The sequence below is a fragment of the Protopterus annectens genome, chromosome 12.part0 (assembly GCF_019279795.1).
Source record: "Protopterus annectens isolate FY-2018-M chromosome 12.part0, PAN1.0, whole genome shotgun sequence".
NCBI lineage: Eukaryota > Metazoa > Chordata > Ceratodontiformes > Protopteridae > Protopterus > Protopterus annectens.
In genome coordinates this window covers 1,332,313,320-1,332,340,036 of record NC_056746.1, presented here as the reverse complement: position 1 = coordinate 1,332,340,036, position 26,717 = coordinate 1,332,313,320, and the positions used below count along the sequence as shown (strand labels likewise).

The 26,717-nt window shown below is 39.0% G+C and overlaps 1 protein-coding gene across 4 annotated transcripts in view; it reads right to left on the bottom strand.

The window, feature by feature from the left end:
- The window catches only part of MYT1 (myelin transcription factor 1), a 410,503-nt gene that overhangs the window by 283,356 nt on the left and 100,430 nt on the right, over positions 1 to 26,717 (bottom strand). For all 4 annotated transcript variants that reach the window (XM_044090391.1, XM_044090390.1, XM_044090389.1 and 1 more), the window contains exon 2: positions 15,454 to 15,554. The gene's annotated coding sequence lies outside the window, so the exon portion shown is untranslated. The remainder of the gene's footprint in view (positions 1 to 15,453; positions 15,555 to 26,717) is intronic.

Here is a 26,717-nt window from a genome sequence, read left to right as displayed (position 1 = left end):
TCTACCTTGCCAGCAAGTTCTATTTATTTTCAGTAGAAATTAAGATTTCTTGAGATGAGGTTTAAGTTGTTATTAGTTCTTTGGATGTGCTGGAGGTTGCATAGGACTGGATCCTTAGAGGCTCTATTAGCTGGACTGAGGTCACCTCTGAAGAGTCTGTAGGAAACAGAAAACACAGAGAGTGAGAGAGCACCTTACAATGATTGTAGTGACCGCAGGAAGATGTACTGCCGATTATCTTAATAAGGAAACACTGCGGGTTCTCAGGCTGGCTCATATGCTTAGACAAGTACGTACCAAAGAGGACATTATACTGTATTATGGGCTGATAACTGGGGGGGGGGAGTTTAGAAGGATGATACCTTCCTTATACCCATAACAACCCCCCTGGTGATTAGTCTGACTAGGTTAAAGCGTTTGCTAACCACAGGTGATACATGGTGATTAAAGGATTTTCTGTTATCAAAGAAAGCGCTTAGGTAGCTAATGGTCGAGGAAACTTTCAAAGGGTGTCACCTATGTGGTAGGTGTGTGGGTGCCCATTTTGGCCAAAGGACACAGTGCTGCATTTCTTGGCATTTAGATTTTGGCTGTGGTTCAAACACCACTTATTGGTGTATGTTAGTCCCTTATAAAGAATATGGAAGTCAGATGGGAAGTTAATGACAGCTCAGTGTTTAAAGTCATCTGCTAACGTGGGTGAGCCACATGCTTTTGATGTCATCCTTGACATCAGAAAATGACATACCAAAGACAAATAGTAGAAGAACCAATCTCTAGAGGACACCTCTGGTAAGTACTCATCTCTGGTAAGTACTCATTTCAAAGAGAGTGTACCTTCCTAACAGACTGGGCTCTTTCCATTATCAATTTACTATCCAGTGGGTAACACTGGAGGTTACATTTAGTTTGATTAGCTTCTCAGTAATTCCAGAATATGGGATGATAAAGGCCTTGGTGAGGTCCAGTTAGGCAGTGTGTGAACCAATTTACCTGTGACTAATGCATCAGTAACTTTTAGTCAAAAAGCTCAACATGTTCAGGAAGCAGGATCTACATTTAACAAACTCAAACTGGCTTAGTTCCAGGCCATGTAGAGTAGCTTTGTTATTGTTAGTTTGTTCTAAAATGATACATTCCATTACTTTGCAGATACTTGCCTTAGACTGGTATCTAATAGACAGAAGGATTTTGTGGTAAGTCAGGTTTTACATTTATAGCGAGAGCTAGCGAACAGTGGTCAGATTTGACCAGTGGTGTGGTAACTGTAGGTGCATAAGGAGGCTAAGTTGAGAACCAGTTCCATTATTTTTGAACCTGTAGCTGAGACTTTAACCAGTTGATCTCGGGAGCTATCACTAATGAAGTCCAGGAATTTTTCTTTTTATTTATTTGAGATGTTTAGCATAGAGATAGTTGAAGTCTCCCAAGATACTTAGTATTAGACATGATATGGAGGGATGTCAGTTTGTATAGATACACCTCATGGGCTGCAGGGCACATGAAGTGGATATGGTAGTTGGCTATGATATGGTATAAAGTTCTGTTTATTGTGAAAAGAACAAAGATAAGTTCAAGGTTGTTGCTCTGGTGTCAAGGTCATTGCTCTGGTGTCAAGGTCATTGCTCTGGTGTCATGGTCATTGCTCTGGTGTAAGCATCCAGAGGTGAAATGGCTTCTCTCCAATATCACCATCATTTTCCATGTTGAGTCTGAGAGAGTGGTAGGAATTGAGACCCTGCACCTTGGGGGAGCTATCACTGTTTAGAAATCATGTTTCAGTAACTATGCAGATAGCTATGTTTTCAAGAGTTAGAAATGCCTGTAAGGACAGCAACTTCTTATTTAGTTTTCTAGCATTGAATAGTGCTACCTTTACATTTTTTTTATTTTAATCAGCTTTATAGGTAATTTAAGGAGAGTGACATTGCCTAACAAAGGCAAAATATGGACACTAGGAGGAGAGAGGTGCAGGCCATCCCTAGCAAAGCAGCCAAGGTTGTCAATCATTTCTTCCACGACTGATAAATATTGGATGCCCTTAGCATTACACCAATAGCTAAGTCATTTAATTGAAGTCAATTATTTTTGGTTTGTATTGTGGCTCCATTCTTGTTGGTGGTAGGATACTGGTCAAAAAGAGTGCCACATCGATTTCAGATGAATATTCTAACAGTTCCATGAAGATTGGGTGAAGATAGGTGAAGGCTGCCAGCCTAACCAGATAGAATTTTGGAGATAATTTTGTCATCTGTACATATTAATGTAAACCACAGGCTTGTTGTCTTAAATGGTAAAAATAGTGTTACATGTGGGACTGAAAAAAATGTAACAACAGTGCACTCTGCTGACCAAGTAAAGCATGTTGTGACTCTTAGATGTAAACATGGCTTCGGCTAATCTAGATGAAGAAATTCTTGCTATTGTTTTAAGGCCAGAGTTAATGGCCAGAATTTGCATGCATAAATGTCCTTAATGGCTTTGCTTCCTGACCTGGTGTGAACTTACTAAAGAATGTAGCCTGTTGGCCTGGAAACCCAGGGAAGTGTGAAGAATGATGTAATGGGAACCAGGAATGTGACTTTAAAAACAGAGAGAATCAGACAGCATTAAGCATTTTTGTCTTGACCATCCAACTCAACAGCACTGTCTTGCTCTATATGTGGGTTTTTCTTAGACTTGTATAAAAAAAAATAAAGCAATTCAAAAGAAAAAAGCACTCAGATAGCTGCTGCTTGCCCACAAACTTCTTTAATAACACAGCACAACCAGTAAAAAATAACGCTGAAAACAGTTCTCAGTACGTTTTCATCCAAGACTTCATCAGAATGGTTACAAACACAACTCCCTCCCATTTTATACAAAAACCACTTCACCAATAAAGCAATTAGGACAATAAATCAATTCATTAAGCTTTTTAACCTGCTTAACACAACCAAGAACTTGCTTTTGAATATAGTGCTTAAACTGCTTAAAATTACTATAAAAATGTCCCTACATATTATTTTATTAAAAACTAATAATCCTTATTTATACACAATCATAAACATTTAATAAAATTCTGTATTCAAATATAAATATACATTTGCATATATGTTGCATATATGTTGAAACATATTAAATTAAAACATAAAGAGAATGCATATAAAAACAATACTTTGCTGCCATCTAGTGACCTAAAAGTTCATTACATTAACAGATATATAACATCAAAAATCTTGGAGGATTTAGCTTGCCCACTAGGCTGAGATCTGGACCCTATAGCTGTGCCAGTGGGGAGTCTTATTGGGGACCTGGAGAGCAAGGGAGCAACCAGCCCCAGACTGACTGTGACCTCTGTGTGCTCTTAAGGGAAATTGCACTTTACTGTGTGTATTTGTTATCCTTTCCTCCTATATGAGACACCCCTCACTGGTGTTAGTGGTGAGGATTGAGGCTCCTTGATTGCTGGGCCAGGGCACGGGCGCCACAAGCTCCATCACATTCTTGTTTGTGGTAAGATACTGCTCAAGAACAGTGTTACATCGATTTCAGATGAATATTCTAACAGCCCCATCATGTTCTACATCATATGATCTAAGAGGTACGTATCAAGTCATTCAATATCACATGCACAATGACCATTTCATGTACACCAGGGATGAAGAGACTTGAGGGCCTTAGTGACAGTACCTATCCGGACACCTGAGAGGCAGCTAGGTGTCACTCTGTGTTTTCCTATCCCAGTGAATGGTCCATCTGTGTGTCTGACTATGAAGTCACCTGCAGCCAAGATGTTAGCAGGTATATTGTTTCAGCTGTGCTACTTTAAGGACTTCAGACTACCATTTGAGTGGCCCTGCTTTTGTAGCTGTGTTTTCCGCAATGTCTGTGCAGGTTGTTTACATGTTGTTGAGATGAGTGTCTTGTATATTAAATCTTTGTCTAGGAGGCCTTTATAATTTAGGCAGGAAATGTTTAAGTGCCTAAGTATAATAAGGCTTACTTGAACAAAAGGCTACAATACAATTATGCTCCCTCATTCCTAAGATAAAGCACCTGAAACATGATCCAACATTAGAACACCTCTGTAAACAATAAAGCATTGAAATGAAATGTCCATGTCTTACACAAAAATTTGTATACCATACAGGCATCATTCTAATTACATTGTGTGACCAAGGCTTTCTCAGTGTAACTCACATGTTATAGAATACATTTCTAATAACCTTTAGAATAGCAGCAACCTGCATGCAGCCTTTGTGCTGTATTTTGCAAGTTTTTTTTTTCTCCTAGAATATAATAACTTTTATCCATTTATCCATAAATCTAACAATTTCTACTGGAATACATACTCTGCCCTTGGTGTAGATGAGGGGATGCAAAGGTCAGGTTGGTGGTCTTGGAGTAACCTTCATTTTATTAGATCTGATGCTTTATGTTAAGCAATGTTATCAAACCTCTTTGCACCATTTTGCTTGTATATTGTTTTGGATACATCACTTGTAACATTTTCTGTTTAATTATGTAACAGAATGAGATGAAAAAATGTTACTTTTTTGCAGTCCAGTTACCATTAAACAGATTTGTTGAGCATAGGTGCTGTGGAGGACTAGCACCAAATTCACTTGGCAGTATTATAACAGTTGGACGGACATTACAGCATCAGCAGCTCACTGGCCCTGTTTCTGTTAACTGCCCTTTGCAGCTATTCCTTGGTTTCAGGGGGGGAGGCCATCTCTGCCTCATGGCCCATCCTCAGCACCTGGCCTCTCACCAACTTATGCTGGGATATGCCAGGTGCCATGGAAACCTGGCGAGTGTGCTAGACAGCTGCATAACACAGGATATTCAAGAATTACACTGGGAGTACAGAGTTCTGCATAGTGGAACTCAGCCGTTGGACTGCAACACATACAGAGTGACATGCTTTCCATTATTTATATGGATATATTTATAATATATATAATAAATAATATATAATAATATATATAATAAATAATATATAATAATATATATAATAATAATAATTATTATCTCCATGGAGGCCAAGTGACTTTTATTGTACTAATCGTTTCTTAACCATTTCGGATTGTATTACATTGGTAATATTTAGTGTACGTCTATGCTGTGTTATTGTACTGATTGCTTCTGATTTGTCACAGATTATATTAAATATGTAATACTGTTGCAGTGCTACACTGTGTTATTGTACTGATTGTTTGCTATTGCAGATTATCTTCAAGTAATGCTTAAGACACTAATTGTCCCTTAACCATTTCAGATAAGATAACATAAGTATTACTTAATATCTAGCCGCTTTGTGTTATTGTACTAATTAACCCCTAACCATTGCAGATAATTAATATTTAGTGCAGTGCCACACTGTCTTATTGTATCATTTGTGTCCTATTCATTGCAGATTATATTTCATAGATAATGTTTAGTGCACTGCTGCTCTGTGTTATTGTACTAATAAAATCCCTAATCATTGCAGATTATATTTCATAGATAGTGTTTAGTGCACTGCTGCTCTGTGTTATTGTACTAATTAACCCCTAACTATTGCAGATAATTAATATTTAGTGCAGTGCCAGTTTTATTGTACCATTTGTGTCCTATTCTTTGCAGATTATATTTCATAGATAATGTTTAGTGCACTGCTGCTCTGTGTTATTGTACTAATAAAATCCCTAATCATTGCAGATTATATTTCATAGATAGTGTTTAGTGCACTGCTGCTCTGTGTTATTGTACTAATTAACCCCTAACTATTGCAGATAATTAATATTTAGTGCAGTGCCAGTTTTATTGTACCATTTTTGTCCTATTCTTTGCAGATTATATTTCACAGATAATGTTTAGTGCACTGCTGCTCTGTGTTATTGTACTAATAAAATCCCTAATCATTGCAGATTATATTTCATAGATAGTGTTTAGTGCACTGCTGCTCTGTGTTATTGTACTAATTGTGTGCTAACCATTGCAGATTATATTAAGTGGGAAATGTTTATGATGTACTACTACATTGTGTTTTACTGGATTATCATGACATTTTTGTTTTGTAGTTTGTTTAGCCCAGGCTGAACCTAAAATAGTCTTGATGAATCAACATTCCACTCCAGTGTTATCAACTGAAAATGATTTAAAATAGAGTTCATTAATGAATATACAAACAAAGATGATTTATATTTATAGAAGTGAAAAGCAACCGGTTGTTCGCTTGTGCAATGCTTGTTTAAGTCAAGCATCAGCTATAAGAAGTCTGAATCCAAACCAAAGAAAACATTTAAAATTTGCTGCAGCTGTACCTAGTGGAAATGTTGCAGTCGCCATTTTCTATGTAGTGCTAAATGGAGAAATAAGACTCAACCAGACTCATATTTTAAGGAAAAAAAATCCCACCCTCTCACATACACAGTAATGTCCATCAAAGTAAACAATACATTAAAAATAAACAATAAAGATCACTCCAAGGGTGGGTAAGTGTCTTGACATAAACAAGTGGACATGTGCACTTGTAACTTCCATAAAAAATATTATCAAGTACCCTAAATCAATGTGTTGAGCAGTATTTATAAAAGTCTGCTAGAACAAAACAAAATGGTCTGCGCACTGTGGCAAAGTTTTGCTACTCAGTTAAAAATAGAATTCATAGATATGACATAATTAACATGGTGCTGAATCTTGCAAAATACTTTCATAGGTTCATAGATTCACATGTGTATGTTAAGCTAACGATCACTAGGGCCTTTTAAGCCTAACCATGCAACCCAAATGTGACCCACAAATTTGATTTATATAGAGGAGATTTACTGTCTGCCTCTGTCAATTAGAGACATAGGTCCCAGACCAGGGGTGAATTTCCAATTACAAAAATATCAGGCTCAAGAAACATTAAAAATAAAGTTTAATATGCACACAAAGCTTTCAGGCATAGCTCTTCCTCAGTGCAAATTCAACAAATAATCAGCAACTCACATTTTAAAAGAACTCAAGAGCTCATGTGAAACAATCATATAAAGATAACAATTAATCAATTTAGAGTTAATTACATTTATATTAAATAATATAAATAAATATCATAATTATATAATAAATATACATAAAGCTCAATGCAATGTAAAAACACCTTTAACCCTTAACAACAATATTTAAAATCAAATATTATTTAAATCACACAATTATCTATATTGCATTTGTTTTTGAACTAAAATTAGCTTTATGCTAACAGCTGTGCTAATCCTTGGTTGCTTGTCTGCATTTAGCCTTAGGATCCAGTTATAATACTCCCTAACTTCCAATATATTATTTGTATTACCATCTCTAGGGCCCTTAACAATAGCTTCAATAACTCTAAATTTAAAATAATGACTTGAGCCATATTCAGATATATGATTAGTTAAGCATTCAAACAGACATTTCTCTGTATCTCTGATCGATGTTCAATGATATGGTCTTTTAATTTTTGGTTGTACTTGCCCACATAAAATGCTGTACGGATAACTGTTTGAAAGCTTTGCATGTATATTAAAGTTTTTTTTTAACATTTTTTGAGCCTGAAGTATGTTTTTAGACTTGTTTAGCATATTCACAGCTGAGTTAACCTCTATATTGTTCTTTTTTCTGTTGTGAATTTCCAGTTACACATCCATTGTTCCAAGCTGCACTTAAATATGAATAGGGAGGAACTCTGCTTCACATAGATAGGGAGCCTATTCCAGAGAATGGGAATTCTCTGAGACACATCTATCCCGACGATGTGTCCTATTTATGTTGCAAGCAACATTTAGGTCTTTTCATCTAGTAGTTCTGATGTTTGTTTTGCAGATATGCAAAAGGTTCATCAAAACAGGGTCCACAGATGGCTTGTACACCGGGTAAAGATCTCATCTCAGTAGTTTGTATGATGTAGATTAAAGGTGCAGTGCTTTGAGGTGATCAGTGCAGGACATTTTGTTTACTCGCTGTATTCTTTTTGTAAGGAACCTTTGTGGACATTAGTGTTCCTGTACGCATCTGGTCAGGTACATACCAAAGGTGGCGTTATACTCTAATGAGTATGATTAGGGCTGAGTACAGTGGTACAATAATCCACGAAAAACACAAGAAGAGACTCAACCGTCGGAACAGATTTAATAGAAGAAGGAGATAAAACATTTTAAGACAGCAAAGCTTTCAAATTAAAGACAACTCTTTTTCAGTGCTAAATACACACAGCTTTTCTGACACAAGTTAATTTATACTAAAAGCCAGCATATCAAAAATGTTATACATGTCACATGACAATTTAAAAACACTTAAAATACTATATTTAAAACATTAGCAATTACTCCAGAAAGAAATAATTACATAAAAAAAATCAGAAAAATGATAAAAGTAAAACTAAATCAAAAGTATTCCCCCCTCAAGTTTCAAAATGGGTTTAAAGCTGTTCTTGACATTAAGTCCTGGTGGCATATCATCCCTAAAGAAATGAATCCATCTATATTCAGCTCTTTCCATTTTGGTAATCAGATCACTCCCTAATTAGTGTATATCCTCTGAATGACTCTAAACTTAAACTTATGGTCCTTTCCCATAGAGACAATATGTCTACTTTGGACATTATTATCCATCCCCTCTTCTTATTTCAGATAAATTGGGCCTTATCCTTTCATTTAATTTTGGTTGGTCTTACCAATGTAAAACTGATTGCTTTTAACACAATTAGTAGGATACACAATTTTATCTGTAGAGCATGTAGTGGAGGCAGTAAAAATAAATGTTTGTTTAATAATAGGGTATATAAAAGTAGTATCCACATTAATCTTATTATTATAACAACACAGTTGTAACATGGAATAGTACCTTTTTTGCTTAGCTTAGAAATATGCAATGTGCCAAGTGCTAAATCTTTGTAACACAGTTACCGTTTCAAATTTCTTTCTCTCTTAAAAACAAAAAAACTCAGTCGCCTATAGTGTTCTTTATTTCAGGGTTAGATTGTAAAATAGCCCAATTTTTATGTATCAGTGATTTAATCAATGAAGTGTGTCTGTTATATTTAGTGATGTACCTTACTGAATTCTTACTATGCTAATGGTTTAAGAAATTCAGACTGTTCTTGGTTAGTTGAAGGTATATCTCTATGAAGATAATTAAAACCAGTACCAACACTCAAAAGAGGGTTATCACTGACCATAAGAAAATATTCCTGTATGCCTCTGGTCAGGTACATACCAAAGGGGGCATTATACTCTCTGATGAGTCTGATTAGGGCTGAGTACAGTAGTACAATGACCTTTCTGCACCTAGATGCCATGCCCTTACATATAAGTTGAGAAACACAGAAGGATTTGTTTACTACTTTTGACACGTAAGATCCCAGATCCCTGACTAGTGATTCAGCTTTTAGGGGTATTTTATTGATGATGTAGTTACCTGGGGTGGCTGGCCTCCCAAAAGGTATTTACAATGAATTTCTTGGCATTGAGTTTTAAGCCATGGCTTTGGCATCAAGCGTTTGTCTCTGTTAGCCCTACTTGAGGGGTGTTCTTATCTGTAGGGGATTTAATGACTGCTTTCAGTTTACAATCATGTGCAGACTTGGTCAGCTATTTGCCTTTTACATTGGATTCAATCTCTGAGAAATAGATGCCAGTGAGCAGCAGGTCCAGCACTGATGAACTCCGCTGGTGATTGGTCTCTCTGTGAAGGTAGCCTTATCAATCTTAACCTTTTGGGTTCTATCCCTGAGCCAGCTAGCTGTCCAGTGTGTTACAAAGTGGTTTATACCTAGTTCATGAGCTTGTTGATAATGCCTGAGTGGGGTATTGTATCATGTGCTTTAGCCAGATCTAGTTGGGCAGTTTGAACCAATTTCCCCTCATCCATTGTCTTAGTGACCTTATCAAAGAAGTCCACCAGGTTCAGTAAGCATGATCTTCCTTTGACAAAGTCACACTTGGATGGATTTAGTGGCTGTAGGTCTCTTATGTCCTTAATGATAATTTCGTGATAATTCTTTCCATGGCTTTGCACATAAGACTGGTCAGACTAATGGGTCTGGAGTTTCCAAGATCTGTCAAAGGTTCTCTCTTATGAAGGGGGATGACCATTGCTGTCCTCCATTCTCAAGGTACAAAGCCTGTTTTAACACTACCGGGGTCCTGATAAGTCATTATTTTAGACTGTTCAGGAAGCATCCTGGGATGTTTTGGGGGGCCCATCAATTCTGTGTTCTTGGCTTTAGTGAGTGCAGCCAGTACATGCTCCCTAGTTAGAGTTGGAGGGGTTATTTGTGAAGGTATTTCTTGGGGGGATGGGTGCGGATGATAGAGGTAAAGTTGGGAGTGAATTTGTCCACTAACAAGTTCATTATATCACCAGGTTCAGTGAATGTGGCACCATCAATCAACAGTTCAACAGACTGCAATGTGCTGCCCTTCAGGTTATTTACAGAGATAAGAAGTTCTTGTATCCCTACTAAGGCACTCTCAATGCATAAGGGTACCTGATCCCTAAAAATTACAAAGGGTAAAAAAAAAGCAATCATTTTGCAGGTGGACACACCTCCATACCTCTAAGCATGCTATCTCAGGGATCACACAATTTTGAGGTTAATGTAAAACCTCCGGTATCAACGCTACCACAATTGCATTGCACCTACACCTGATGGAACCACACTTTGACATTATGTTCCACATCAAAATCAGTCTGACCAAAATATTTTTTCAATGCAGTAAGAGAATTTTATATACATATACAGTATACATGTATGTATATAGATGGATATATAATGAGACAGACACACAAACGCACACACACACACACACACACACACACACACACACACACACACACACACACACACACACACACACACACTGTAACAGATAAGCTCCGTATTTAAAGTTGCCTTCAAGCGTTAGGGTCTTGCTTTCAGTGCTGGCCTACTGCTTGATCCTGGTGTGGACTATTTATGTTCCCCACATGCCCACATGTCTGGGTAGAGGTCTATTCTCCTTCCACCTCCCCATTAGTTACTCTCAGTTATATATGTTGCATTGACACCTGCATTATGACCAGAGTGATGGCTGAAAATGAGCCATAAAGATTAAGTTCACTTATCCAGTTAACAAAATAAACAATGTCAGTTAATCTGCAAATATAGCTGAAAATGACAGTATTGCCTTTGAATGATTTTTAGTTTCTAACCTAATCAAGGAAGTTATGTAACAATAGTTTGTAAAGGTAGGGCTGTGGTCAAATCCCTTTTTGTTAGGATGTGGAGACAGGAGTTAGTCCCCTTAACCCCTGACTGGTCAGACTGCCTGCATCATTCATTTGGTTAGCACCTTACTGACCAGCAAAACAGTAGTCTGATGAGATGAGCTGTTTCCGTGAAAAGGATGGCTGATTTCCTGACCGCATCTTAATACTTTTGAGGCATGTCAATAAAAATGTTGAGCTGCTATTCAAGCACATCATATCGACGGCATCTTTTTTTTTAAGATTATTCATTTTATTACAAATGGAATTCTAGACTCTATAAAGGAATGGCTTAAAAGCCTTTGCTAAGAAAAAAAAATCTTCAGAGAAAAATGAATATGAAACCCCTTTACTCTTGACGAAAGGAAAGCTTTCTCCATCCTATTTCAATTACTTGTCTAAGATCAAGCTTTTACTTTGTTTTCTGCACAAAGCAAGGACAGTGGCTTTGCTCATCCAGAGAAAAAAGACAGATCAAGTGTTTTGCCGTGACACTTGCTCATTTTTTCTCTAATAACTTCTGTCTTTTGAACAATGTTCTCTTACACACTTCTGCCTTTCTTTGTAGATCAAACAGCCCAGTATAGGATAAGGGGGGAGGGTTAATGCACAACATTCAGGCAGCTATATGCAAATTATCAGCTAGGGGTCATGTTTAAATTTCCCCAGAGGTCAGCATGAATATTTCATTTGCATTCAGGAGCATGTGACCTCGACGGCCGAATGCCATTGAAGAGAGTGAAGGTGATAACTGGCTGATAAACATACATACAGGCAGATGGATGATGGATGGACAAGACAGATGTCAGAGAGATAGACAGACAGTGAAACAGTTCTGCAAGCATACAATGAACAGATAGGTACAGTGGATGCTGAAAGCACTTTGGTTTAGTAAAATATGGATCGTGATTACTGGTAGAAAACATTTCAAATTATGGACCCTGTGTGAAATTGTGAAATGTGCAGTGATATATGGATGAAGCAGAAAAGTGGAGACTGAGTCTGTATACAGTGATATTGTGAATATGAAAGGGCCCAGATAAAGTCATATTACTTTATTGATGAGTCCTCTGGTTTTATACTCCACTAAGCAGAAGGTAAAATGGCGTGACATAATTACACCATATTTTGTTTCCGAAAAATGATAATTGAAAATGTGTAGAAATGCATATAAGTTCAGCTGGTATATCAGTTCTCATGCTTTTTATACAGTAGACTAGTGACTGATAGCCACAAACAGGACCACTAGACATTTGTGACAGTTTGTGCTCTGTATCATTGCTGTAAAATGTGTTTGCTTACTACTCACTTGACTCTGCCAATATTGTTGAAATATGCTAAAGTGGTGCTTGGGTTTTCTGCCTGATGGTCTTGAAAGTATTTTGTAATGTCTAATTTTTTAGTGAGCCTATTTTACTGTAAGTAAGAGACTATCTACCTAATTAACTAAGTAAAAACGTAAGCAATTATGACTCAAAGTGGCTGTTCTACTACTAGAATTTGATTGCAGTTGGGAATTCTGATATGTCATGCTATGTTTGCATAGCCAAGTGTAGGCACATAATGCCACTCCACTGCTCCCACTGTCACTTCATATCTGCAATTATATAACCTACTTATAATATATCATGCAATGGAATGGTATAATGTTATCATCTCTTTTGTATATTCTTCACTATTTCATGACCATCACAGTGTTAAAGATGAAAACTCCATCAATTTATATTTTATGCACGTGATTCATGTCTTTGTTCACTATATACACGTGTCTGTGTGTACATATTTCTGCATATCTGATGCTCTCTATGTGCAAGATGTCTTTTATGATGTTACAACTGGTTTGTTTGATAAAAACTATTGATAATTGTGTTTATGTTCTTTGCCAGTAGCTCTTCTTATGATTGAAAAGGGTCATTAGACCAATGCATCCACCTGGCTAACAAATGAATAAATGAATTAATAAACATAATTACAATTACAGAATATGGGTTGCATTAAACCAAGAAGTGGAAATGCTGAAATAGGCTACAGTACCCATCACACTAATAAAAGTAATACTTTTTGCAGATGTACAACAATGCTGAAACAGTATTAGAGGAAGTACCTTTCCCATACTTTAACTGTGTGCAAGGTTTAAATGTAATATCAGTTACTCTCATTTGGAAGAGAGGAGTGAATGATCAGAGAGACATTTCAAAAGAGGATGTCCCCATTTTCTTGCTTGATAAAAGTGATAAAGACAATGATGGCTGTCCAGAGATACATTTTCTAAGACGTTGCATACTTCTTAAAGAAATCTACCACTGACGCTTTCCCCTGAAATTGGAGCACCCGCCATCTGTAGCCTAAGAAAGGGAAATATGACTTATGCATTTAAGAAGAAATAAGATAAAATAATTATTCTGAAATAAAATCTGAAGTTCCTTCTGAATGGAGCCAGAAATAGAGGTTTCACTGGGAAAGGGAGTTGAGGTATGGTGTAATGTTTATTTGAAATAAATATTTGCCACCCTTCATGCATTTCCTTTCTGATGAGAGGGGTATAATATAACGTAGATTGCTACCAGATAGAAGCAAGTTACCCCAGAAAAGCTAAGTTTGACCTAAAATACCCCACATCAGTAGTTAGACATCACCAACTGGTATTTTGGCAAGTCCTAGCAGAGTGTAGTGATCACAGTTTCAAATGGCAAAACAGCAAAAGATATACGGGTCTTTATTTTTTATGCTTATCTCCATCCACCAAAAATTTCTTTCCATCTTTTTTTCCTCAGTTTTCCTTGGATTATCACCAAGTTTGGGACAGTAATGAAGACATTCTGGATAATTGGCTGAAGAACTAATTCCCTTTGTTGTTGTTGGGACTTAGATGTCAGGGTGGGACCAGGGAAGAAACAAGTGAAGATGAGATGAGAGTATGTAAATGGAGGGCACAGTGTCAAAAGACTAACACCTGTGTCACCTCCACAAACATACAGGAGGAGATGGTGCATGTATGGAGCTGGCCATTAAAGACCCTCACATGGATAAGGATAGTAGTCCCAGAATACTCATTCATTTACACATCTGGTTCTGTCAAGTCCCGTGTCTGTCAACAACTTACAATCCAAGATTGCTTGTTTGTGTTATGACAGCTATACGCTATCCTTTATTAACTTAGACTGCCTGTGTCATACTAGCTCTCCTGTATTTCTGTACACAGATGTGTAGTATGCATTTCTTCTACCTTTACTAGTACAACCCTATGGTGTAGTTTCCTACTATTTACAGAATGTATTATTATTATTATTATCTTTTTAATATTTTAATTATATTCTGTCATGCAATGGTTTCCTGTTCGCATTACTTTTGCTCTTGCATATTTTGGTTTCTCTCTACAATGTGAAGTGCAAATTTTCAAGTATCAAGAACACATTGTTACTAACATGTATATGTATGTATATGTGTGTGTGTGTGTGTGTGTGTGTGTGTGTGTGTGTCACACACACACACACACACACACACACACACACACACACACGCACGCACGCACACACACGCACACACACATATGCAAGCACTCCCACCCCCCCCCCCCCTTATGCCAAAACTATTATATATCCAAAACTTTTGGCATTAATATTTCAAAAGATGCACGTGCCTTACCTTCTGCAATTGAATGTTATCATTTTGACAACTACATCAAACAAAACTGCAGTCAGTCATACGCGTCATAAATGAATTGTCAAAGTATTTCACTCTGGTAACCAAACAATGTTTGAAGAGACTATACATAATTTATATGGATATATCATACCTCTCAACTTCCTTGCTTAAGAATTCTGGACAAATCCAAAATCAATGTGACCACAAAGGCCCCAAATGAGGAACAAATACTACACAAAATACATGAAAACAACATTTTGCTTTGCCATGTATTTTCTGAACAATACGAAGTGTGAGATGAATGGAATTATTGACTGTAGTCCTTTAGGATTTTTCAGAAACTTAGAATACAAGGTGGCAAATACAATTTTTAAGTGATGACCAAAAAATATATTGGCACTAGCTTCCATCTTGTTTGTTCAGTATATTTGCAGTGTACCATCATAAATCTCTTTGTGGCCATCTACACAGGGAATTCTGATGAGCAGTAATTGATTTAGGTATGCTTTATGCAGTCTGAATGTGTCAGAGGTAATTTGTAGGAACCACATGGGGAATGACAAAAGCACAACTTACCTTGATCTGTGCACTGTGTAGGCCTTTGGTTGTTTCACAGCTGCTCACCTTCTCTCCACTGGTCCACCTCTGATTCAGAAGCTCTCCCCGGAATTCATTTTCTGAATATATCAAGCAGAAACACAATGTTAGAAACATAAAGCAAATTTTAAAGTGTTTTTATTTGACAACTTTTATTCAGGAGAAAAAAAATAACTGTAGTTTCTATATCTTGCATACTAAGCCATAAAGAAGTTAAGTGACGTCTTTGTGACTACACAGTATGGAAATAGAGTTGTGAGAATCAAACCTTTGCAGCTCAATCCATTCAGACAAGTGTTTGCTAGACATCCTCCTTATGTAGGTTGTTGTCTAAGGCCAGTACCAAAATAACCAGGGCAGCCTTTAGTAACCGAGTAGTCATTTTCATGGTTTTACTTGTCTGGAAAAAAATGGACTCCTTAAAAATGTAAAGTAATGTGTGGCTGAACATGGTTACTGTACTTAAAAAGTAATCCATTAAATCTCTGGAGATACCCCAGTGACATTATGAGGTAGATGAATTCAGATGTTCTGATAAACAAATATGACACATCCAGTATTAACTGTAAATGGCAGAAAATGTGCAGTCAAACCTTTGGAGGAATAAAATGAAGAAATTCCAGCCGGTGTGGGATAGTTACAAAAGTTAGCAGTGTTAAGGCAGATGAACATGGATTTGGTCAAACAATGCTGGCGATCAATCTGGTTCTGCATGTGAATATGACATCACATGTGAATGTGGCATCACACATGTGAATGTGACATCACAGCATGGGAATATGACATCACAACATGTGAATAAAGAGACCTGAGCCAGTATGCAGGTAGCACTGATATTGTATAATTAAGATGCTCAGGTACTGAAATATTCGCACACCTCTAGCCCACATATATGCAAAAATAATTCAGGTAGAGTAAAGTGTAATTTATATCACAGGCATCTTAACTTTTTCTCTCTGAGCTATATGGCATGGTGGCATATTTTATATGTAGTATCTTTGAGAAGAATCCAGCTATGAAGGTTATGTTTTTAATTAAATGAGGACTAAATACATGTTTCAAATTCAATATGTTGTTAACTGTGTAAATAAACTGATCCATTACATGTGGTTCTCCATGTCTGTGTTGATGTCTGAAGCTCCTCCACCTGCACTCCATCCACATCAGCGCAATTACATAACGGATATATTCTGCCACAGGCTACAGATAACCATGTCGTTATCAAAGGCTTGTTGGTTAAAGTAGAGTTCGTTCCAGAGCAGGTTATTACCTTTTGATATTTTTTTGTTTCAGGTTTGTGTAGTAGTTGGCACTGCTGTATTAGCACTGTTTCTGGCCTTTGTTCAGATGTATTTATGGCTACAGTGAAGAATAAATTCCCATTATAAGTACATGGGCAGATTCAGGTTTTGTCTGGAAATGGCTGATTATGAAGCAAGACTTCCCGATTTTACTAGATCTAATGCAAATCCAGTGATAGTGATAACTAAATTAAATCTCATGGATTTTAATCCTTTAGGATACCCTTGAGCATATTAATCCATAAGAGACCCATTTTCTCACTGTTCCATGATAGGGACCATTTTGCTTTATTAATTTTGCAGTGGACAAAATATTTGTACTACATTTAATAAAATTGCCAATGGAAAGAGGAGACTGTGAATTTGATCTGCCCAGGTTTTGCAGTTAGCTTGAAGAAGATTCTGTCTTCACCTTCTGGGCTGCAACTATTTTGTCTTCTATTACCTAGTTTGGTGAATGATTCGACCATATAAAGATTAAACTCTGTTTCCTGATTTTTTTCCCATTCCCCCTTCTTCCTGACACATTCTTCCTCCCTTTCTTGTGTAATCCTCTTACATTTAGTCTATAGTGCCTTAGAAACAGACCTCATGCCTCCCAACTTCTGATTCCAGTAGAAACATGCTGAGCTCCATTACCCTACCTTGTTATGTGACACCCCATTCCCTTTACCATCTGTAACTTTTTTCTGTACCTTCTCCGGCTTTGCAGTATCCCCTTCCTTATAAGGCCTCCATAACTGCACAAAGTGCTTCAGCTAAGGGTGGTAAAACACTGCCGCATTTCGTTCATTGGGGTCTACCCCTCAGGGTGTGGTTTGACTTTACCATTACTCTTTTAATGTGATGGTTTAGGTTTTCTATAATTAGAACTTGGGTTGTGAAGTTTTAGGCTGACTCCCCAGTCATGTGTCAGTTTCCTGAAGCAGCGCTTTAAATCTACATTGATGAAGATAAAGACAGACTTTCAGCAGATCACTGACCAGTGAAAACTGTCAGACAGGTGTAGCATCCCTGTATTGAGAAAGGTTAAGATAAAAAAATCAGTGTAACTGCAGGCCTATTATCCTAGCAGTATTGACAGGGAAAATCATGCAGAGAATCCTGAGGGGAAGGCTGGATGCTTTCTGAATAGGAAGTAATCTCCAGGACAGCAAACAACATGGGTTCATGGTCAGAGGGATCTCTCAGTTAAATCTCTTCCAGCTTTATGATTGGTTTACAGCCAGACTTGAGAGGAGAATTCTGGTAGATGTATTGTTTGAACTCTACCACATGTCCTTTGAACTGGTCCTGCACAGGTGAGTGTTAGGAAAATTGGAATTATTTGTGCTTGGACCAAGACTAAAGTAGAGTAGGACAGAGTGGGACAGGACTACTAGAGTAAGCAGGGGAATCAATCCTGGGTCCAATACTCTTCAGTATGTTTGTCTCAGAAAATGGTGGAGGATGGCATAATGGTTAAGATGTTTATCTTACAGACACAAGGTGCAAGGTTATATTCTCACATGGGGTAATTGGCAAGGCTTGAAATGGCCCACAAGGGTAGTTAGCCTAGTACTAACCTATGAACCTATAACCTATGTCTTGTAGTACAGAGAACATGTTTAACCTCTCTGCTGATGATATAAAGAAATATGCATCAGTAATTGGGAAGAGACTAGCAAAGGATTAGTAAAGGCTGTACAAGTGAGTAGAAAGGTCAATATTGAGGTTTACTGAAAATACAAAATACTGCAGGTTGACTATAGCCATCTTGGTCTAAAGCAACAGCTAACAGGAGTACATGACAGGGCAAGAACAAAATGTGGGAATGCTGACCACTTCTGAAATGGACCAACAGGAGAAAGAGTGAGAGAAACAGAGAAGGCAGTCATCAGAAAACAGAAGAGGAATAAACTTTAAGCAAAGAGGCAACAGGCCCACTCCAACAAGTCTTTCTTACACAATGTATGTTGAAAACATTGTGCAATTCTTAGGCCGTTCAAGAAGCAGTATATTAGGCTACTGGAAGAAGAAGAATGGGGGAAATCCCCCAGATCTGTAGCATGGAAGCAAGACCATACTAGGTGAGTTGGAGATCTTCTCACTAGGTGATGGAAGAACTGGAGCACAGTGATACAGGTACACAAAATCATGTCAGGGAGACATGAATGCATCATTGTGAACAGTAAGTATAGAGGTAGAAGAGGGGGCAAAGATAAATTGTACTTGCTAACAGCATTCTTGACCTCTGAAAGCACTTTTTTTCTTGAGGTGAGCTGTGGGAACATAGGAAGAGCTAGTGGAATTGTTAGTGGAGAGGGAATCCACAGAGGTATTCAGGAGGATAAGGGGAAAAGTGATGAAAGGGTAAAACATAAGACACCTATTTAAGGCTGTAAAGTGCAATTACAGGGCAAACTAGAAGAGCTTATTGTATGTTTCTTCCATCAGATAAGTGTAATGCAATATAATGGCGTTTGATATTTGAAATCATGCTTCCAGTCACCATCAGTCCTTCTTCAGACTTGCTGACCATATGGTACCACCTTTACAACCAGGTTGATCCAGTATTTCAATGTCCTGTTTGAGTTCAAGCAGTCCGAAGTCTCGTGAATTTGTTTTTCATGCCTTCACACTTTAAGAGATGTGAACTCTGCTCTTTGTTGTTCAACCTCTTCCTGCCTCATCTACAGAGGTTTTTACCCACTTCTACTACATTCATCTCTACAGGGATCCTCCAGTGTTGTAACAAACTGAAGGCTTTGAAATCTAGAGAGATCCCATTGACAATGTTGCCACTGTGTGCCTGATGGGTTACACAGTCATGGAACTAGATTAGACTACTTTGACAGGATCTACCTGCTGTGAACCTATTACAGAAATCACTCAAGTATCCATTCTGCTCCATGAACCTTCTCTTGACATCAGTTCTAGTTGTATCATTATGGTCAGTGCTGGTATACTTGCCTGGGCTGCTGCTTCCTCTGTCTTTGTAGATTGGCAGCCAACTCTTTGCCTGAAGTCCCTTTGGACCATTCCATCCCTATGGTGCCTATTCAACAGTCGTAGCAGGTCCTTTGATGTTGTTTGGTCACTGACACCTTTAGTTATCCTGTTTGTTTGCTGACCTCATGAACTTTCCTGGGGACTCTGACAACATTAATGCTGCTGTGACCCCAAGAACTCAGATGTTATCCCCTGACCTTTATGATGTGCAGTGGAGCTCCATACTAAGCTTAAATGAGGTGATACATGGCTATCACATCACACCCAAACATGCCACATGGCTGCCACACCACCACTGAACATGCCACGTGGCTGCCACACCACCACCGAACATGCCGCATAGCTGCCACACCACAACCAAACATGCTGCTTGGCTGCCACACCACAACTGAACATGCTGCATGGATGCCACACCACAACTGAATATGCCACATGGCTGCCACACCACAACCGAACATTTGGCATTGCTGGCACACCACAACTGAGCATGCCACATGGCTGCCACACTACAACTGAACATGCTGCATGGCTGCCACACTGCAACCAAACATTTGGCATGGCTGCCACACCAGAACTGAACATGCGGCATGGCTACCATACCAAAACCGAACATGCCACTTAGCTGCCACACCACAACCAAACATTTGGCATGGCTGGCACACCACAACTGAGCATACCACATGGCTGCCACGCCACAACCGAACATGCTGCATGGCTGCCACACCACAACCGAACATTTGGCATGGCTGTCACACCAGAACTGAACATGCAGCATGGCTGCCACACCACAACCAAACATGTAGTTAAGTCTGAGTGTGAATGGCAGTGCATGCCTACAAGGTGCCCAAGTCCCTGGCTTTAGGAATTGGTTTTTGAGCATCTTGGCTTTGATGCTTTGTAGTAGACATTCCAGAAATTTAGTGTGTCAGAAGCGACTGCTGCATTCATTCCCATTTAATATAAAGTCGTTTTGTATACCAGGTATATTGCTGGCGTAACTCATCCCATTGCTGCAGCCGTCCTCCAGTCGGAGGTATCAGTCATGCTGACGGCCGTAATATCCCAGATATCCGGCTGCCCCTGGTGTCAGACTGATCAGGGTATGGTCAGGAATACTAATATCATATCCCGGCGTCGGTCAATATACACTTTTTCTTGCCCCCAGTAACCAGAAGACCTAAAAGACAAGGTAAAAAAATACCGCCAAAATAAGGACAATAAAGCACAAAATAAAAGCTTAAAAACCTCACCTAATATTCCCACCCCAGGCACACAAGTAAATGGGATTGGAAAATGGGGAAATGGGGATCACCGGGATAATACATAATCCCAAGGTACAAGGAGGTGTAAACTGTACTTTTATTTACACGGCTGATTGAACATATCCCTAGGTAGATGGTTGGAGAAAGTATGATCAGGGAGGCTGGCAAATCATAAAACAGCTAATAGCTGCCCCAGCAACCAAAGCCAGCCAGCTGTGGCCCCTGATGGTAGCAAAAAGAGGAAGAAAGTATGCGCTTCTTGGAGAGAGCCTGGAGCAAACTCCAAGTAGCTGCTTCCAAAATATCCTTTGCAAAGGTGGGAATAACAAAAAGTGAAATCAGCCTAGCCAAATGACCTAGAATCTTAGACATTCTCTCCCTGCCTGCAATGGCCTAACTGAAATCAATAAAAATGCAATGCAACTGCTACGCACAGAAATTTGTATTCAGGCTTGCCCATGCTTGTAATGCACTGAGAAAGCCTAAACTGTAAAAAACTGCAAGTTTTGACCTAGGCTTGCTAAATAAACATAAAACAAAGAAAAATGTGTTTGTTGGCAAAGTGGAAATCCTTTACCCACCTTAAATTTATAGTGCGGTTTAAAAGAAGGCCTAAAAAGTTCCTTATGGACTGAAGAAATTGGCACCCTGGAGGCAGAAGTGCGTAAATCAGACCTATCCTTATGGAAAATAATAGCCAACAGAAAGCAAGGAAGGGCCTGCAAGTCTTCCAATAGCCAGATAGAACCAACCAAAAACAGTTAAGAGTAAGTCAGAGCATAAGCACTCAATTCAGCCTTCAATTATTTCAATTCAGCAGTAGCCAAAAGGCTCAATGCCCAAAATTGAGAAGTCAAGCAGGAGTAGGAAGCTCAAAGGTAAGCAGGAGTCATAGACCCCTCTGGGATTGCTGCAGAGAAAAGCTTCTTGGAAAAGATGGACAAAATATTGTCCAATCACAGGTGGAAATGAATGCAGCATGAAAACTAAAAATGCAGAAGGAATAATAACAAATTCTTCTTTCATTTCCAATTGAAAAACTGGAAGGCCACACTCAAATTAGGCTCAAATTCTTTGAAAAAACTTGCATACCAATCTCATTAAAGCTTCCGTTTTTTCCCATTCTTTGCTTGTTTCAAAGATGATAATCTTCAATGAAACTTGGTAAGACTGATAGAGTTAGTTGAGCAGAGCTGCATCCTTCTGAGATAAAAGCCATGGAAGCTTGACAAAAGAGTGAATGGAATCTGAAAGACACCACATGAGGAATCAGAGGTAAAAATTGCGGACATTGAGCTTACAGATCTCGTAGTAGTGGAACAGATGAGTCGTAGAAAGTGCCAGACCCTATCAAAAAATCATTATTTTACTTGTTATACTGCCTTTAATTCTTGTCTGAGAAGAAACAGAGGAGGAGGGGCCAAGCTGCTGAGTGAAGGGAGGAAAAGCATACACATGGAGCAGCTGGTAGTTGAGGAGGGGCCCTTCCATGATTGTGCAATACTGAGAACCAGAGCTGTTTGTTTTTTTGGGTGATTTAGAGGAGAAGTGAACAGATCTATGTCTGGAGTTCCCCATGACACTGTCAATTTTTTGAAGTCAGTGGATCCAGTGACACCATGGTTAACATTGATGCTAGACATCTGCTGGGGAGTTAAGTAAGTCTCGGAAAAAGCTTGCCCTGAACTGTTTAGGGTTCTCTTAGCTGCAGTCTCCTTGCCTTCCTGTGCCACAAAACAGTTGCCCTGTAAGAATGTGTTCCCCTTGCTTGTTGATGTACCACATGACAGTTGTATTGTCTCCTGTTGTAGGACATACCTGCCCTTGAGAAGTAACTCCTTGAGAGCTTATTATCTGGCACCAGACAGCTCTTGTCTCCTCATTCCATGTATGTGAGTGGCCTAGCCTCACTTGTGATACTTGTATTCTCCATCTGCAATTTCCGAGCCTGGAGCTCCCAAGAAATCTGTCTTTTAAATCTAATGGTTTCACAGGCTGACTAAGCCTCAGCCACAGTACCTGAAGGGGAGACCCTTGAGTCCCCAAATCTTGTTTATGCATTGAAAAATTATTTTTGAATTACTGGCATTATTTCTATGACAGTGTTTGAGATACCATTGTGCTGTCTCCATACATTCCATACATGCCATAAGGACTTGGATACATATAGAATTTGATGGGCAGAATTGAAACATGAAGTTGAAGGAATCAACGGAAGGACTGTCCTTGCAGTTGTTGTTGGGGTCTGATGAGATCTGAGATTGTTGTAGGAAGACGGTGAACCAGTCTTTTGTTTATTAGATCTCAGCTGGGCTGCTGGGTTCAACATCAGCACAGATCTTGAGAGCATCTCTTACTGAACATTCTTTATTCCAGATGCTGATACAGGCACTGCTTTGACATTCTCCAGATTCACTGTAGAAGGTCCCTGGAAGGGAGGATTGAAGAGGCAGGCAGTCGATAAGGGAACACTGAAGCCAATTCCTTGATGAATGGAAGCTTGAAGAATACTAAGCAGGACCCCATAATGAATGATGCAGCAGATTAGCCATATTTGGGGGCAGCAACGACACTGAGGGCAATGCATTTCGCACTTTCGAGTGGTAAGATACTCAGACTGCAAAGCAGAGAATGTAAGTTATCCTGTAAGCTTCCTTGAGATCTCAGTGATCTTTGCCCAGCAGAGGTAAAAGCATCTTTAATGAGTGTTGTTTCGTCAAAGGGGGAAACTCCAGAAATTGAGAGAAGAAGTGTTCCCCCAAACTGGCAAATTAGACATCTTCTTAAAATTCCTCTTTGAGGGAGAATAAAATCGAGGGCTGAATGGACCCTTTCTGAGTGGAGCTGGTGAGAATCTGATCTTTGTGGAGGAGAAACTTCTGGAAATTCTTTGAAGCCTCCCTTGATTTGGAGGAATCTCTGGCATGTCTGTTTGAAGGGGTTGAATGTAATCAATTCTAGTAATTAAATGAGTAATTAGAAACACCCATTTGTCTTGAAAAGAGAATCCCTTCCTCCCAAACTGTTCTCTACTGGGAGAGCCTAGAGGAGAATCTACTGGCAGTCATGAAGTCTGTGAGTCAAGGACTGACCCCCTGCCCTTCACCCAAACTCACAGGCAGTCTCCTGAGCTGTGAACTGTTCTAGGCTCCCTGGACTCTTGAGAGCCCCCTACCGTCACCTAGACTACCTACTAGACTGGGATAAGCCAACTGGAATTATGTCCTTACCTTTTTCCACTTTCTAGCAAAAACACCAAAAAAAAATCTTTAACTTTTTGCATAGACTTAGCACTGTCCTTTGTTTTCTTTAAACTTAAACAAAGGCATCAACTGCTTCCAATCAATCATCCCAGTCTTCAAAATCCTTGTCTTAACATGCTCAGCAAACCAGCTAATCCTTCTCCCAGGCGTAGGCAGCATCAGGCAGAGAACAAGAGCTGTAGCCAGCCAGCCTGTACAGCATCAAAACCACAGCAAAAACACAAGAACACTTACCCACTACACATGAACCAAATCCAGTCAACCCTTTCCTCTGAAAATAATGCCCAAAGCATCTAATTATGATCCAAATGTAGAAAGGAGATAATTCTGATATTTTTAACATGTGAAACTGACATGACATTTCTCAGCTGGAGTGAACACTTAGAAGTTCTCACTTTCTTTCCCCCTTTATCCATTATCCCTGCTTCTTGCCTCAGTTTACCGAGGATTTTTAACACACAAGCCTTAACACCTTAACAATCTTTTCTGGGTTTCTGGGTCGCTGGGATTTCTTAAACAAATACTTATGAGCTGGGGGCATATGATTATGGAAGGAAGGCTTAACAGGAGCAGGAAAAAAGAGTCAGGAGTCAGCCTCTGCAAAAAAAACATCTTCCACCACACAACACAGGGGAGGTAGGGCTTCACCTATGCTCCTAAAAGCAAAACCTGAATTCAGAGTAAATGGGAGAATCATAATCCTGGCCTTCCCATTTTAAGTGCTCCCTCCCTGAATGCAGTCTCTGAAAATGAGATGAGATCAGGAGGGGAATCTGTAAGATCAGAATCATCCACCCACATCAGATAAGAGGTATAATCTCTCAGTAGAAGACTCAGACACTACTCTGAGAACAACTCAAAACCTACTCAACAGCCTTCCACCACCCGGGGCTCTTAGTCAGGGGGGGGCAAGTAATCAATAATTCTAATCATTTAATCATCTGCTTTTTTATAGTGTTTCTTCGGTACAGAAGGGGAAGAAATGCTAGGAAGCCCCACTGAAGTTAAAGTTAAAAGAAGCCCCAAGCCTTTAACAACCTTGGGAAGAGAGGGAAGAACCTTGGGAAGAGGGAAGAACAGTTAGAACAGTTAGAGAAGCCCCCTCTACCTGGCCTACCTCCTGAGTCACACCACTGTAGTTAAGTTTCTGCCTGAGACTCCATGGAAACAAAGCCACCTAAGAAACTCTGGCTCCACTAAGGCCTTCTAAAGGCCACACTGCTGGGTTCATCAACCCTAAACCAGGCTGCTTTTGCTGTTTAAGCATGCCCTTCTTGGCCCCAGCGGTCCGGCCGGCATTTACCGGCATTACAGCTTCAACCACTCAAACCTGGCACAACCTCCTCCCTCCTCTTAATGAATTAATAGAAACCACCTAGCACAAGCCAACTAAACCAACAGCGTGGGTGCCTAAGGCCTAACACAGGTAAGGTATGGTAATATGAGGTATACTAGGGTATCTGTTTCACCCAGAAATACAGTTGTTTTACACACGACATCCGGTTAAATACTGAGGCAAGAAAAAAAAAAACCCCCCCAAGCCAAACCCAATAATTCCTCTGGGTCTTGTTCTGAAACTCTGGAGAGGATTGAGTATTTCAGAGCGTAAAAATGCTTCATAAAAAGACCATGCTTCAACATCGGACCATGCGGCAAGGATATGAGCGCGGGTCATGCTAGTACTACTATAGTACTGGCGATAGTCCCCTAATCGCGCCTGACCGGCGTCAATACTCTCTATTCGCGGGCCGACTGGACGCGGACTATACCCCAATAGTAAGGACTGCAGCAATGGGGAACGAAGAACATCAGTCTGTCACAAGGAAACACATGTCTAAAATAATGCTTATTACACAGTTTACACCAGCTAACAAATACTCTGGCAGACACACTAAACAGGAACAAACTCTCTGGCAGATACACTAAGTGTGAATAAAAAAGTACATAATTTCAAACATTATAACATTCTAATGCACAGAATAAAATGTTATTACATAGCAAAAAAGTAAATCAAATCATACTAACACAAAATAGAAAGATTTAACAATGCATTTCTTCTGAATATGAAGTTATCCTATATCTTCTAAAATCATAAAAAGACTGAAACAAATTTAACATGCCTAAAGTTTATAGATGTGTGAGAAAAGGTTTGTTTTTCTACTAAGGGATACCCAAATGCAGAGCCAGTAACTGTTCCAATACAGAAACTTAATAAACTCAAACAAGAGAAGAAGTAGAAAACCATAAAGCTTAAATATTGAAACTATATGTTTGTAGTATATAAAAAAGGCAAAAAAGTAGATAGGGAAGAAGCAATCATGTTTGCATAAATAACTTTTCAAAAAAACAGAGATCTAATATACTGACAGGAAACAAGGTGAAACATAAAGGCAGGTACTTTGTCAGGAGTAACACTAAAAATATTT